Below are 14,116 nucleotides of genomic sequence, written 5' to 3'. Positions count from 1 at the left end.
TAGGATCTCCTGAGGCAGTTTGTGTGTAAGGAGGCAACTTGCCACCATACCAGAAAGAAGTGGTTAAATAGCAACAAAAGGGCTCCTGCTTCCTGGGACTATTGGGTGACATTTTCCTCTAACAATCCTGGCATCTTCAAGTGTGGTGTCGGTTTTACTTCGGATTCCAAATGGGAAGGGACTTTTCCTGGCGAATGCACTGTAAAGTAGCACTGTGTTCCTACAGAGAGTTTAGCTATCAGAACCAAAGAAGTTTGGGCCATCTTCATTAATCTAGCTACACGTCCCCCCTAGGTTCCCAACCCTGGCTGCTTATTGGAATCGCCTTTGGAGCTTTTAAAAAATGATGCATGGGCTAGCTCCCTGCCCCCCACCCCCCCAGGAGAAATGCCAATTTAATTGGTTTGTTCCCACCTTGGCCCCTTATTCTGGTCTCCAAGCTCTGCCTAATATAGCCCCTGCCCAAGTCTCTGATCTATTCTTCCACTGCATTCCTCCTATTCTACTGCATCGCAGATAAACTAATCTTTTAGTTTCTCAACAATGTCAACTCTTGTTTTATTTAACATGAGAGCCTTTGTATATGTGATTCCCTCTGCTTGGAAGGCTCTCACCCCTTCTGTTTCTTCTTTTATCCATGTTTTTTTACCCTTCGGGTCTCAGTTTAAATACTACCTCTTAAACTAGGCATAGTGGCATGCCCCTGTAGTCCCAGCTACTCAGGAGGCTGAGGCAGGAGGATTGCTTGAGCCCAGTAGTTTGAGACAAGCCTAGGCAACATAGCGAAATTCTGCCTCAATTTTTTTTCTCGCTCTGTCGCCCAGGCTGAAATGCAGTGGCACGATCTCGGCTCACTGCGAGCTCCGCCCCCCCGGGTTCACACCATTCTCCTGCCTCAGCTTCCCGAGTAGCTGGGACTACAGGTGCCCCCCACCAGGCCATGCTAATTTTTTTTTTTGTATTTTTAGTAGAGACGGGGTTTCACCGTGTTAGCCAGGATGGTCTCAATCTCCTGACCTTTCCTAACAATTTGTGGAGTGAGACTTTGAGACCATGCAAATATTCTGTTTCACAACAAGCTTTTATCCAATGGTATTAGCAACCCTTAAAGTTCTTTACAAGTATTCAATAGTATAGTGATGGTTGCAAACTGATTTTCCAATTATGATCCATTACCCTCATTATTCCTTTTGATGCTCAAATTGACAACCATCAATATACTATTGAATACTTGTAAAGAACTTTAAGGGTTGCTAATACCATTGGATTAAAGCTTGTTGTGAAACAGGCCAGTTTCTGTGTTCTTTTCCCATGATCCCATTTATCTTCTGGCACATCAAGATCACCAAGATCATCTAAGATCACCTGGCAGTCTCCTTGATCCAGCCTTGAAAAAGTCATTTCTCTAGGGAGCTCAGATTCTTTTGAATGGAAAATGGCAGTTAGAGACCAAGATTTGGGCATGCGATGGGCTTGTTATTACTGCAGTGTAATTACTTCTAGATTCCTTCAGTGAACAGTGCTAAGACTATGCTTTTTTAATTCCTAAGTTCTCACTGACACTTCTAATTCAACTCTAACATTGTTTTTGTTAGTATTAGATTTCTAGGGCTACTGTAACAAATTCACCACACACTTGGTGCCTTTAAAACAAAAGAAATTTATTCACTTATCATTCTAGAGGCTCAAAGTCTGGAGCCTGGAGCAGAGGCACAAGAGTGTCAAACAAAATCACATTTAAAGCTTCTGTTTGGAAGTGGTATATGTCATGTCCAATCACATTCTATTGATCAAAATGAGTCACATGGCCATGCCTAAAGGTGATGAGGTTTTCAAGGAAAGAGGGAATAAAAACTCAAGAACATTGATACCATCTGCCTGATATGCTATTTTCTGTTCATTTAGAAATTCCTTACATTTTCTTGTTTCAGCAAAAAAGGTGATTTATGCAGGCAGACATGAGGGCTGGGCGCCTTACTAGGTTTCTTAGCCAGGAGTACCCTCTACTGTTGATAAATGGAAGTGCAATTTATTTAATAGATGGGACCAAAGAGGTCTGTGGGTCTTGTGATTTCGTGATTCACTTTTGTTTTTATAGGACAGTTAAGTTCCAACATTTGCTTTCTTCTTTCTTTTTTTCTTTTTTTTTTTTTTTTTTTTTTGAGACAGGGTTTCTCTCTGGAGCAAGGTTGTCTAGATTTGTAGATTTATTTTCTACTTGTAAATATAAACTTATAGTACTTTTTGTCTTCTGGTTATTCTGTAGATGGGTTATGGGTGGTTTTAGTCATAATTTAAAATTGTGTGTGTGTATGTGTATGTATAGTTTTTGAAGACTGTGTGGAGAGATTTAGGCAGCTGCCATTATCTGACAGGAATGTGTGACTCATGCTTGGAATTTCAAAATGCTATTTAAAACTATTTTTCCAACTGTTTCTGGTATACAGAAATACAATTAATTTTGGTATTTATCTTGTTTTCAGCAAGCTTGAAAATTTTTTAAATTCTAATAATTTATATATAAATTCTAATAATTTATATATAAATTCCTTTGGATTTTCTATCTATGCCATCATATCTTCCATATACAATGAGTTTTCCCCTTTCATCATATTCAATCCTTACATATTTTCCTTCTTTTTCTCATCTTATTGCACTGTTTAGGATATCCAATATGTATAATCCTTCAGTCTATCACTGTGATAAATTATATCAGTTTTCTAATGTATAAGCCAACCTTGCATTCCTAACATAAATCCAATTTGGATCCATACTGCTAATATTTTGTTTGGGATTTATATTTATGAATAAAATGGGCCTATTATCTTCCTTTCTAATACTGTTCTTGTTGGGTTTGGTTGTCAATGTTATGCTATTATTATAAGAGAATTGAATAACATACCATCTTTTTCCATTTTCTGGAAGAATTTTTGTAAGGTTGATATTATTTCTCCCTTGAAAAACTGGTAGAATGTAGTTAGTGTAGCCACCTGGATCTAGATTTTTTTTTTTTTTGCGGGAAGATTTTTGAATACAAATTCAGTTTCTCAAAGGTTTTAGGAGTTTCAAGGTTTTTATTCATTCTTGTTGTGTTTACCAGGGATTAATCCATTTTACCTAATTTTCCAAACTTACTGTTAAAAGATTAATAAGTATTCTCATTTTTTATATTGGCAGAAATTCTTGTGGGATCTTTATTGATGTCCAATTTTTTAAAATTTCTGATATTATTTGTGCCTTCTTTTCATCTTGATTGCTCTTGCCAGAAGTTTGTCAATTTTCAAGGAACCAACTTTTGGTTTTGTTTATTCTCTCTATTGTATGTTTCTTTTTTACTTCATTTACTTCATATCTTTATTATTTCCTTGCTTCTACTTCCTTTTGGTTTATTTTGCTGTTCCACTAGCTTCTTTTTTTTTTTTTTTTTTTTTTTTTTTTTTTTTTTTTTTTTTTGAGGCGGAGTCTCGGTCTGTTGCCCAGACTGGAGTGCAGTGGCCAGATCTCAGCTCACTGCAAGCTCCGCCTCCCGGGTTTACGCCATTCTCCTGCCTCAGCCTCCCGAGTAGCTGGGACTACAGGCGCCCGCCACCTCGCCCGGCTAGTTTTTGTATTTTTAGTAGAGACGGGGTTTCACCGTGTTAGCCAGGATGGTCTCGATCTCCTGACCTCGTGATCCGCCCGTCTCGGCCTCCCAAAGTGCTGGGATGACAGGCTTGAGCCACCGCGCCCGGCCTCCACTAGCTTCTTGAGACATAACTTGGCTCATGAATTTTCAGGCTTTCTTCTTTTCCAATATATGTTTTTAAGGCTATACCTTTCTTTCTAAGTATTGCTTTAGCTGATTCCCACATTTTAATATGTCATGCCTTGTTATCATTCAGTTTAAAATATTTTCTAACTTGTGATTTCTTCTTTGACATATGGGTTTAAAAGTATATTTCTTGATTTCTAACATAGGAAGATTTTATAGTTATCTCTTTCTTACTTATATCTACTTTAATTGTATTGTGACCAGAAAACATGTTTTTTATTATCTGAAATTTGAGACTACTTTATTTGTAGCTTAAAATGGAAAATTCTAACATGTTTCCTTTGTGTACTTCCAAAGAATGTGTAATTCTGCAACTTCAAGGTGCTATTTTCTAAATATGTCTATAAGATCAAACTTGTGAATTGTTAACTGTTCTATTTCTATACATTGTTCCATCACTTGATGAGAAATGTGTTAAAATCTAGCACTCTAAATTGTGAATTTGTCCATTTTCCTTTTTCTATCAGTTTCTGCTTTAAATATTTTGAAGCTATGTAATTACATAATATAAATTCAAATTTTGTTTTCTCAGAGACTTTTGATTATTATGAAATCACATTTTTTTTTTTTTTTTTTGAGACAGAGTCTCACTCTGTCGCCCAGGCTGGACTGCAGTGGCGTGATCTCTGCTCACTGCGAGCTCCACCTCCTGGGTTTATGCCATTCTCCTGCCTCAGCCTCCTGAGTAGCTGGGACTACAGGTGCCCGCCACCATGCCTGGCTAATTTTTTGTATTTTTTTTTTTAGTACAGATGGGGTTTCACCTTGTTAGCCAGGATGGTCTTGATCTCCTGACCTCGTGATCTGCCTGCCTCGGCCTCCCATAGTGCTGGGATTACAGGTGTGAGCCACCACGTCTGGCCATGAAATCACATTCTTAATCTCCAGTAATACTTTCTTGCTTTAAAGTCCATTTTTCTGCTATCAATAGAGCTGCAATAGATATCTTTTAGATATTTGCATAACTTCTTTTCCTATTTTTGTCTTGCAACTTTTCTGTATCTAATGTTTTAGATATGCCTTTTATAAAATGCACACGATTTGCTTTTGCTTTTTTTTTTTTTTTTTTTTTTTTTTAAGAGAGAAGTCTCACTATCTTGCCCAGGCTGGTCTCAACCTCCTGGGCTCGAGTGATCCTCCCACCTCAGCATCCTAAGTAGCTGGGACTAGAGGTGTGAGCCACCACGCCCAGCTACTTTTGCTTTATTATCAATCTGACAATCTTTGTCTTTTAACTGAAATATTTGGTCCACTCATATTACATATGATTACTGTTATATTTCAATTTAAATATACCATCTTATCTTGCTATTTTTTCTACCTGTTTTATGTTTCTTTATCTGTGTTTGCTTGCTTTCACTTAGGTTTGTTGAGTATATTTTATCCTTTCATATTTTTAATTCTACCATTTTGGAAGTCTTACATTGTGTGTATTTCTATTACTTACTGGTTATCCTATAAACTATAACATTAATCAAATTATCAAGGTTTAATATTAATCAACATCTTTACCTCCTACACAATACATGGATTTTAGAATCCTTTATTCTATTTATCCCCATACTGACTTTTTTGCTATTGTTGTCATATGTTCTAAATTCACACACACACACACACATACACACACACACACACCTGGCTTAAAGAATAGAAATTTATTTTCTCACAGTTCTGGAGGCTAGAAGTCCAAGATCAAGGGATAGGCAGGCTTGCTTTTTTTTTTTTTTTTGTCTGTTTGTTGTTTGTTTTTTGAGATGGAGTCTCTCTGTAGTAGTAGTCCAGGCTGGAGTGTGATGGTGTAATCTGGGTTCACTGCAACTTCTGCCTCCCTGGCTCAAGCAATTCTTGTGCCTCAGTCTCCTGAGTAGCTGGGATTACATTAGCATGCCAGCATGTCCAGCTAATTTTTGTATTTTTAGTAGAGGGGGTTTCACCATGTTGGGCAGGCTGGTCTTCAACTCCTGACCTCAGATGATTTTCCTGCCTCAGCCTTCCAAAGTGCTGGGATTACATGCATGAGTTACCGTGCCTGGCCAGCAGGCTTGGTTCTTTTTTTTCCTTTTTTATTTTGCTTTTCTTCTTCTTCTCCTTCTCTTTATTTATTTATTTATTTATTTATTTATTTATTTTAGAGACAGGGTCTTGTTCTGTTCTCCAGGCTGGAGTGCAGTGGCACAACCCTAACTCACTGTACCCTTGTAACTAGAACTACAGGTACATGCTACCACACCTGGCTAAGGGCTGGTTTCTTGTAAGGCCTCTCTCCTTGGCTTGTAGATGGCTGTCCTCTTTCTGTATCTTCACGTGGTCATCCCTCTTTGTGCCTGTCTGTGTCCTAATTTCCTCTTCTTTTAAGGACACCAGTCATATAGGAATAAGACCCAACCTAATTACCTCTTTTTAGCTTAATTACCTATTTATGAATTCTATCTCCAAATAAGATCACATTCTGAGGTAACTGGAGTTTAGGACTTCAACATATGAATTTTGGGGGGACACAATTCATCCCATAACAGCTCTAAAAATGTAAGTGGCATTAACTTCATCTACTAGAGTTTACATCTTTCAAAGCTTGTACCTCATATAGAGTCTTTCTTAAAACATTTTATGTGTACACGATGGCATTTAGCAGACCCAGCAAGTCCATCATCCCACCAGGTCACAGGGAGAAATTCCATTTGGCTTTGCTTTGACTTGCTAAGTCATGTAAATAAAGAAGTATTAACCCAAGTTCTTCCCACAAACACCTATTCCTTATTCCTTTTTTAAAAAATTGGTAAGTTTGATGGTGGTGGCTGGTCTTAGCATCTCCATGTATGTAATGGCCTTTTTTGTTTTTTTAAATAAAAATAACCAAACTTACCAATTTTTAAGAGTACAGGTATCAGTAATGATAAGTATATTCACATTGTTGTGCAACAGATCTCTAGAACTTTTTCATCTCGGAAAACTGAAACCTAAACAGCTCCTCATTACCCCCTCCCATCCAGGCCCTGGTAACCACCATTCTACTTTTTTTTTTTTTTTTTGAGGCGGAGTCTCGCTCTGTGGCCCGGACTGGAGTGCAGTGGCCAGATCTCAGCTCACTGCAAGCTCCTCCTCCCGGGTTTACGCCATTCTCCTGCCTCAGCCTCCCGAGTAGCTGGGACTACAAGCGCCCGCCACCTCGCCCGGCTAGTTTTTGTATTTTTAGTAGAGACGGGGTTTCACCGTGTTAGCCAGGATGGTCTCGATCTCCTGACCTCGTGATCCGCCCGTCTCAGCCTCCCAAAGTGCTGGGATTACAGGCTTGAGCCACCGCGCCCGGCCCCATTCTACTTTTTGTTTCTACGAATTTGACTACTTTAGATACCAAATATAATAAATTTCTATATATCTATATATTTTTAACTCCATAATATATTTTATATATTCAAGTAACAAACTTTTATATTGCTTTAAAACGTAAATGTTTGTTTAGATTTACACACATAGTAACCTCTTTTTTGTCTTTATTATTGTGTTTCAACCTCTGGTTGACAGCGTGAGACTCCATTTCTAAAAAATAAAAATAAAATTGTATCCAATTTTTTTAAGAAGCCACTCCATATTCACTCCTTCTGCCAGCTTCTGGCAACCACTAATCTGTTTTCTGTCTCTATGGATTTGCTATTCTGGGTATTTCATATAAGTGGAATGCGACCTATTGTGCCTGACTGCTTTCACTTAGCATAATGCTTTCAAGGAGCATCCAAGTTGTAGCATGGATCAGTACTTCGATTTTTATGAATGAATAATAGTCCATGTATGGATAGACCACATTTTGTTTATCTCTTCATCACTTGATGAACATTTGAGCTGTTTTCACCTGTTTGCTATTATGAATAGTACTTCTATATGCACTTGTATATTAGTTTTGTTAGAGTGCCTGTTTTTAATTCTTCTAGGTCCATAACCAGGAGTAGAATTGCTGGGTCTATGTTAATTCTATGTTTTCCTTATTAAGGAACTGCCAAAATATTTTCTACAGTGACTGCCCTATTTCACGTTCTCATCATCAAGGTAGGTTCCAATTTCTTTACATTCTTACTAACACTTGTTATTTTCCCGCTTGATATATATATATGTATTTTAATTTAACCATCCTAGTAGGTTTGAAATGCTATCTCATTGTGGTTTTGATTTGCATTTCCCTAATAACTAATGATGTCTGTCTTTTCATGAATTTGTTGGACACTTGTATACCTTCTTTGGAGAAGTTCCCATTGAAGTCCTTTATCCATTTTAAATTTTGGTTGTCTTTCTGTTGTTGAGTTGTTTTTTTTTTTTTAATTTTTTATTTTTTTGAGACGGAGTCTCGCTCTGTCGCCCAGGCTGGAGTGCAGTGGCACAATCTCAGCTCACTGCAAGCTCCGCCTCCCGGGTTTATGCCATTCTCCAGCCTCAGCCTCCCAAGTAGCTGGGACTACAGGCGCCCGCCACCTCGCCCGGCTAGTTTTTTTGTATTTTTTTTTTAGTAGAGACGGGGTTTCACCGTGTTAGCCAGGATGGTCTCAATCTCCTGACCTCGTGATCCGCCTGTCTTGGCCTCCCAAAGTGCTGGGATTACAGGCTTGAGCCACCGCACCCGGCCAAGTTGTAAGAGTTCTTTTTATATTCTGGGATACTAGACCCTTTATCAGATATATGATTCTGCAATTTTTTCCTCCTATACTATAGATCATCTTTTTACTTTCTTGATAGTGTTCTTTGATGTACAAAAGCTTTTAACCTTAAAGATGTCTACTATATATATTTTTATATAGTTGTTGCTTGTGATTGTGGTGTCACATCTAAGAAACCATTGCCAAATCCAATATCATAACAATTTACCTCTTTGTTTTTTCTTAGAGTTTTATAGTTTTAGCTTTTATATTTAGTTTTTTGATACATTTTTAGTTAAATGAGTTTTTACAGACAGGGTCTTGCTCTGACACCCAGGCTGGAGTGCAGTGGTGTGATCATGGCTCACTGCAGCCTCCACATCCTGGGCTCAAGCGATCCTCCTATCCCAGCCTCCCTAATAGCTGGGACTACAGGTGTGTACCATCACGCCAGCTAATTTTTTTTTCTTGTTTTGTAGATACAGAGTCTCACTGTGTTGCCCAGGCTGGTCTCAAACTCCTGAGCTCAAGTGATCCACCAGTCTCAGCCTCCCAAAGTGCTAGGATTATAGATGTGAGCCACCACATCTAGCCTTGAGCTAAATTTTGTATATGGTAAGGATCCAACTTCCTTCTTTTGCATGTGGATATCCAATTGTCCCAGCACCATTTGTTGAAGAGACTATTCTTTTCCCACAAAATGGTCTTGGCACGTTTTTTGAAAATCAGTTGACCATAGATGTATAGGCTTATTTCTGGACTCTCAATTCTATTCCATTGATCTATGTGTCTATATTTATGCAAGTACTGCACTGTTTTGATTCTTATAGGTTTGTAGTAAGTTCTAAAATTGGGAAGTATGACTCCTCCAATGTTGTTCCTTTTCAAGATTGTTTTGGCTATTAAGGGTCCCTTGAGATTCCATCTGAATTTTAGGATAGATTTTTCCATTCCTCAAAAAAAAAAAAAAAAAAAAATGTCTTCAGGATTATGATAGAGAATGCTTTGAGGCCAGAGAATCACTTGAGCCCAGGAAGCAGAGGTTATGGTGAGCAGAGATTGCACCACCACACTGCAACCTAAGCAACAGAGTGAGACTCCGTCTCAAAACAAAAAACAAACAAACAAAAAAAAACAGAATGCTTGCTTTGAATCTGCAAATGGTTTGTGGTAATATTCTTTTTTTTTTTTTAAATCTCTTAAAATATATATATATTTTTAATTTTTTTAAATTATACTTTAAGTTCTAGGGTACGTGTGCATAACGTGCAGGTTTGTTACATATGTATACTTGTGCCATGTTGGTGTGCTGCACCCATCAACTCGTCAGCACCCATCAATTCATCATTTATATCAGGTATAACTCCCAATGCAATCCCTCCCCCCTCCCCCCTCCCCATGATAGGCCCCGGTGTGTGATGTTCTCCTCCACGAGTCCGAGTGATCTCATTGTTCAGTTCCCACCTATGAGTGAGAACATGCGGTGTTTGGTTTTCTCTTCTTGTGATAGTTTGCTAAGAATGATGGTTTTCAGCTGCATCCATGTCCCTACAAAGGATGCAAACTCATCCTTTTTTATGGCTGCATAGTATTCCATGGTGTATATGTGCCACATTTCCTTAATCCAGTCGGTCACAGATGGACATTTGGGTTGATTCCAAGTCTTTGCTATTGTGAATAGTGCTGCAATAAACATACGTGTGCATGTGTCTTTGTAGTAGAATAATTTATAATCCTTTGGGTATATACCCAGTAGTGGGATGGCTGGGTCATATGGTACATCTAGTTCTAGATCCTTGAGGAATTGCCATACTGTTTTCCATAATGGTTGAACTAGTTTACAATCCCACCAACAGTGTAAAAGTGTTCCTATTTCTCCACATCCTCTCCAACAACTGTTGTTTCCTGATTTTTTAATGATTGCCATTCTAGCTGGTGTGAGATGGTATCTCATTGTGGTTTTGATTTGCATTTCTCTGATGGCGAGTGATGATGAGCATTTTTTCATGTGTCTGTTGGCTGTATGAATGTCTTCTTTTGAGAAATGTCTGTTCATATCCTTTGCCCACTTTTTGATGGGGTTGTTTGTTTTTTTCTTGTATATTTGTTTGAGTTCTTTGTAGATTCTGGATATTAGCCCTTTGTCAGATGAGTAGATTGCAAAAATTTTCTCCCATTCTGTAGGTTGCCTGTTCACTCTGATGGTAGTTTCTTTTGCTGTGCAGAAGCTCTTTAGTTTAATTAGATCCCATTTGTCAATTTTGGCTTTTGCTGCCGTTGCTTTTGGTGTTTTAGACATGAAGTCCTTGCCCATGCCTATGTCCTGAATGGTACTACCTAGATTTTCTTCTAGGGTTTTTATGGTATTAGGTCTAACATTTAAGTCTCTAATCCATCTTGAATTAATCTTCGTATAAGGAGTAAGGAAAGGATCCAGTTTCAGCTTTCTACTTATGGCTAGCCAATTTTCCCAGCACCATTTATTAAATAGGGAATCCTTTCCCCATTTCTTGTTTCTCTCAGGTTTGTCAAAGATCAGATGGCTGTAGATGTGTGGTATTATTTCTGAGGACTCTGTTCTGTTCCATTGGTCTATAGCTCTGTTTTGGTACCAGTACCATGCTGTTTTGGTTACTGTAGTCTTGTAGTATAGTTTGAAGTCAGGTAGCGTGACGCCTCCAGCTTTGTCCTTTTGACTTAGGATTGTCTTGGCAATGCGGGCTCTTTTTTGGTTCCATATGAACTTTAAAGCAGTTTTTTTCCAATTCTGTGAAGAAACTCATTGGTAGCTTGATGGGGATGGCATTGAATCTATAAATAACCTTGGGCAGTATGGCCATTTTCACGATATTGATTCTTCCTATCCATGAGCATGGTATGTTCTTCCATTTGTTTGTGTCCTCTTTGATTTCACTGAGCAGTGGTTTGTAGTTCTCCTTGAAGAGGTCCTTGACATCCCTTGTAAGTTGGATTCCTAGGTATTTTATTCTCTTTGAAGCAATTGTGAATGGAAGTTCATTCCTGATTTGGCTCTCTGCTTGTCTGTTACTGGTGTATAAGAATGCTTGTGATTTTTGCACATTAATTTTGTATCCTGAGACTTTGCTGAAGTTGCTTATCAGCTTAAGGAGCTTTTGGGCTGAGACGATGGGGTTTTCTAAATATACAATCATGTCATCTGCAAACAGGGACAATTTGACTTCTTCTTTTCCTAACTGAATACACTTGATTTCTTTCTCTTGCCTGATTGCCCTAGCCAGAACTTCCAACACTATGTTGAATAGGAGTGGTGAGAGAGGGCATCCCTGTCTTGTGCCCGTTTTCAAAGGGAATTTTTCCAGTTTTTGCCCATTCACTATGATATTAGCTGTGGGTTTGTCATAAATAGCTCTTATTATTTTGAGGTACATTCCATCAATACCGAATTTATTGAGCGTTTTTAGCATGAAGGGCTGTTGAATTTTGTCAAAAGCCTTTTCTGCATCTATTGAGATAATCATGTGGTTCTTGTCTTTGGTTCTGTTTATATGCTAGATTACGTTTATTGATTTGCGAATGTTGAACCAGCCTTGCATCCCAGGGATGAAGCCCACTTGATCATGGTGGATAAGCTTTTGGATTTGCTGCTGAATCCGGTTTGCCAGTATTTTATTGAGGATTTTTGCATCGATGTTCATCAGGGATATTGGTCTAAAATTTTCTTTTTTTGTTGTGTCTCTGCCAGGCTTTGGTATCAGGATGATGTTGGCCTCATAAAATGAGTTAGGGAGGATTCCCTCTTTTTCTATTGATTGGAATAGTTTCTGAAGGAATGGTACCAGCTGCTCCTTGTACCTCTGGTAGAATTCAGCTGTGAATCCATCTGGTCCTGGACTTTTTTTGGTTGGTAGGCTATTAATTATTGCCTCAATTTCAGAGCCTGCTATTGGTCTATTCAGGGATTCAACTTCTTCCTGGTTTAGTCTTGGGAGAGTGTAAGTGTCCAGGAAATTATCCATTTCTTCTAGATTTTCTAGTTGATTTGCGTAGAGGTGTTTATAGTATTCTCTGATGGTAGTTTGTATTTCTGTGGGGTCGGTGGTGATATCCCCTTTATCATTTTTTATTGCATCTATTTGATTCCTCTCTCTTTTCTTCTTTATTAGTCTTGCTAGCAGTCTGTCAATTTTGTTGATCTTTTCAAAAAACCAACTCCTGGATTCATTGATTTTTGGAGGGTTTTTTGTGTCTCTATCTCCTTCAGTTCTGCTCTGATCTTAGTTATTTCTTGCCTTCTGCTAGCTTTTGAATGTGTTTGCTCTTGCCTCTCTAGTTCTTTTAATTGTGATGTTAGAGTGTCAATTTTAGATCTTTCCTGCTTTCTCTTGTGGGCATTTAGTGCTATAAATTTCCCTCTGCACACTGCTTTAAATGTGTCCCAGAGATTCTGGTATGTTGTATCTTTGTTCTCACTGGTTTCAAAGAACATCTTTGTTTCTGCCTTCATTTCATTATGTACCCAGTAGTCATTCAGGAGCAGGTCGTTCAGTTTCCACGTAGTTGAGCGGTTTTGATTGAGTTTCTTAGTCCTGAGTTCTAGTTTGATTGCACTGTGGTCTGAGAGACAGTGTGTTATAATTTCTGTTCTTTTACATTTGCTGAGGAGTGCTTTACTTCCAATTATGTGGTCAATTTTGGAATAAGTGCGATGTGGTGCTGAGAAGAATGTATATTCTGTTGATTTGGGGTGGAGAGTTCTATAGATGTCTATTAGGTCTGCTTGGTGCAGAGATGAGTTCAATTCCTGGATATCCTTGTTAACTTTCTGTCTCGTTGATCTGTCTAATGTTGACAGTGGAGTGTTGAAGTCTCCCATTATTATTGTATGGGAGTCTAAGTCTCTTTGTAAGTCTCTAAGGACTTGCTTTATGAATCTGGGTGCTCCTGTATTGGGTGCATATATATTTAGGATAGTTAGCTCTTCCTGTTGAATTGATCCCTTTACCATTATGTAATGGCCTTCTTTGTCTCTTTTGATCTTTGATGGTTTAAAGTCTGTTTTATCAGAGACTAGGATTGCAACCCCTGCTTTTTTTTGTTCTCCATTTGCTTGGTAGATCTTCCTCCATCTCTTTATTTTGAGCCTATGTATGTCTCTGCATGTGAGATGGGTCTCCTGAATACAGCAGACTGATGGGTCTTGACTCTTTATCCAGTTTGCCAGTCTGTGTCTTTTAATTGGAGCATTTAGTCCATTGACATTTAAGGTTAATATTGTTATGTGTGAACTTGATCCTGTCATTATGATATTAACTGGTTATTTTGCTCGTTAGTTGATGCAGTTTCTTCCTAGCCTTGATGGTCTTTACATTTTGGCATGTTTTTGCAATGGCTGGTATCGGTTGTTCCTTTCCATGTTTAGGGCTTCCTTCAGGGTCTCTTGTAAGGCAGGCCTGGTGGTGACAAAATCTCTAAGCATTTGCTTATCTGTAAAGGATTTTATTTCTCCTTCACTTATGAAACTTAGTTTGGCTGGATATGAAATTCTGGGTTTAAAATTCTTTTCTTTAAGAACATTGAATATTGGCCCCCACTCTCTTCTGGCTCGTAGAGTTTCTGCCGAGAGATCTGCTGTTAGTCTGATGGGCTTCCCTTTGTGGGTAACCCGACCTTTCTCTCTGGCTGCCCTTAAGATTTTTTCCTT

The 14,116-nt window shown here is 38.4% G+C and overlaps 1 protein-coding gene across 5 annotated transcripts in view; it reads right to left on the bottom strand.

The window, feature by feature from the left end:
• F8 (coagulation factor VIII) overlaps window positions 1-14,116 on the bottom strand; it is a 224,087-nt gene that overhangs the window by 3,257 nt on the left and 206,714 nt on the right. The window lies entirely within an intron of this gene.

This window comes from Rhinopithecus roxellana, chromosome 7 (assembly GCF_007565055.1).
Source record: "Rhinopithecus roxellana isolate Shanxi Qingling chromosome 7, ASM756505v1, whole genome shotgun sequence".
Taxonomy (NCBI): domain Eukaryota; kingdom Metazoa; phylum Chordata; class Mammalia; order Primates; family Cercopithecidae; genus Rhinopithecus; species Rhinopithecus roxellana.
Note: the sequence above shows the minus strand (reverse complement) of the source record. Positions and strands in the feature narration are given on the sequence as shown.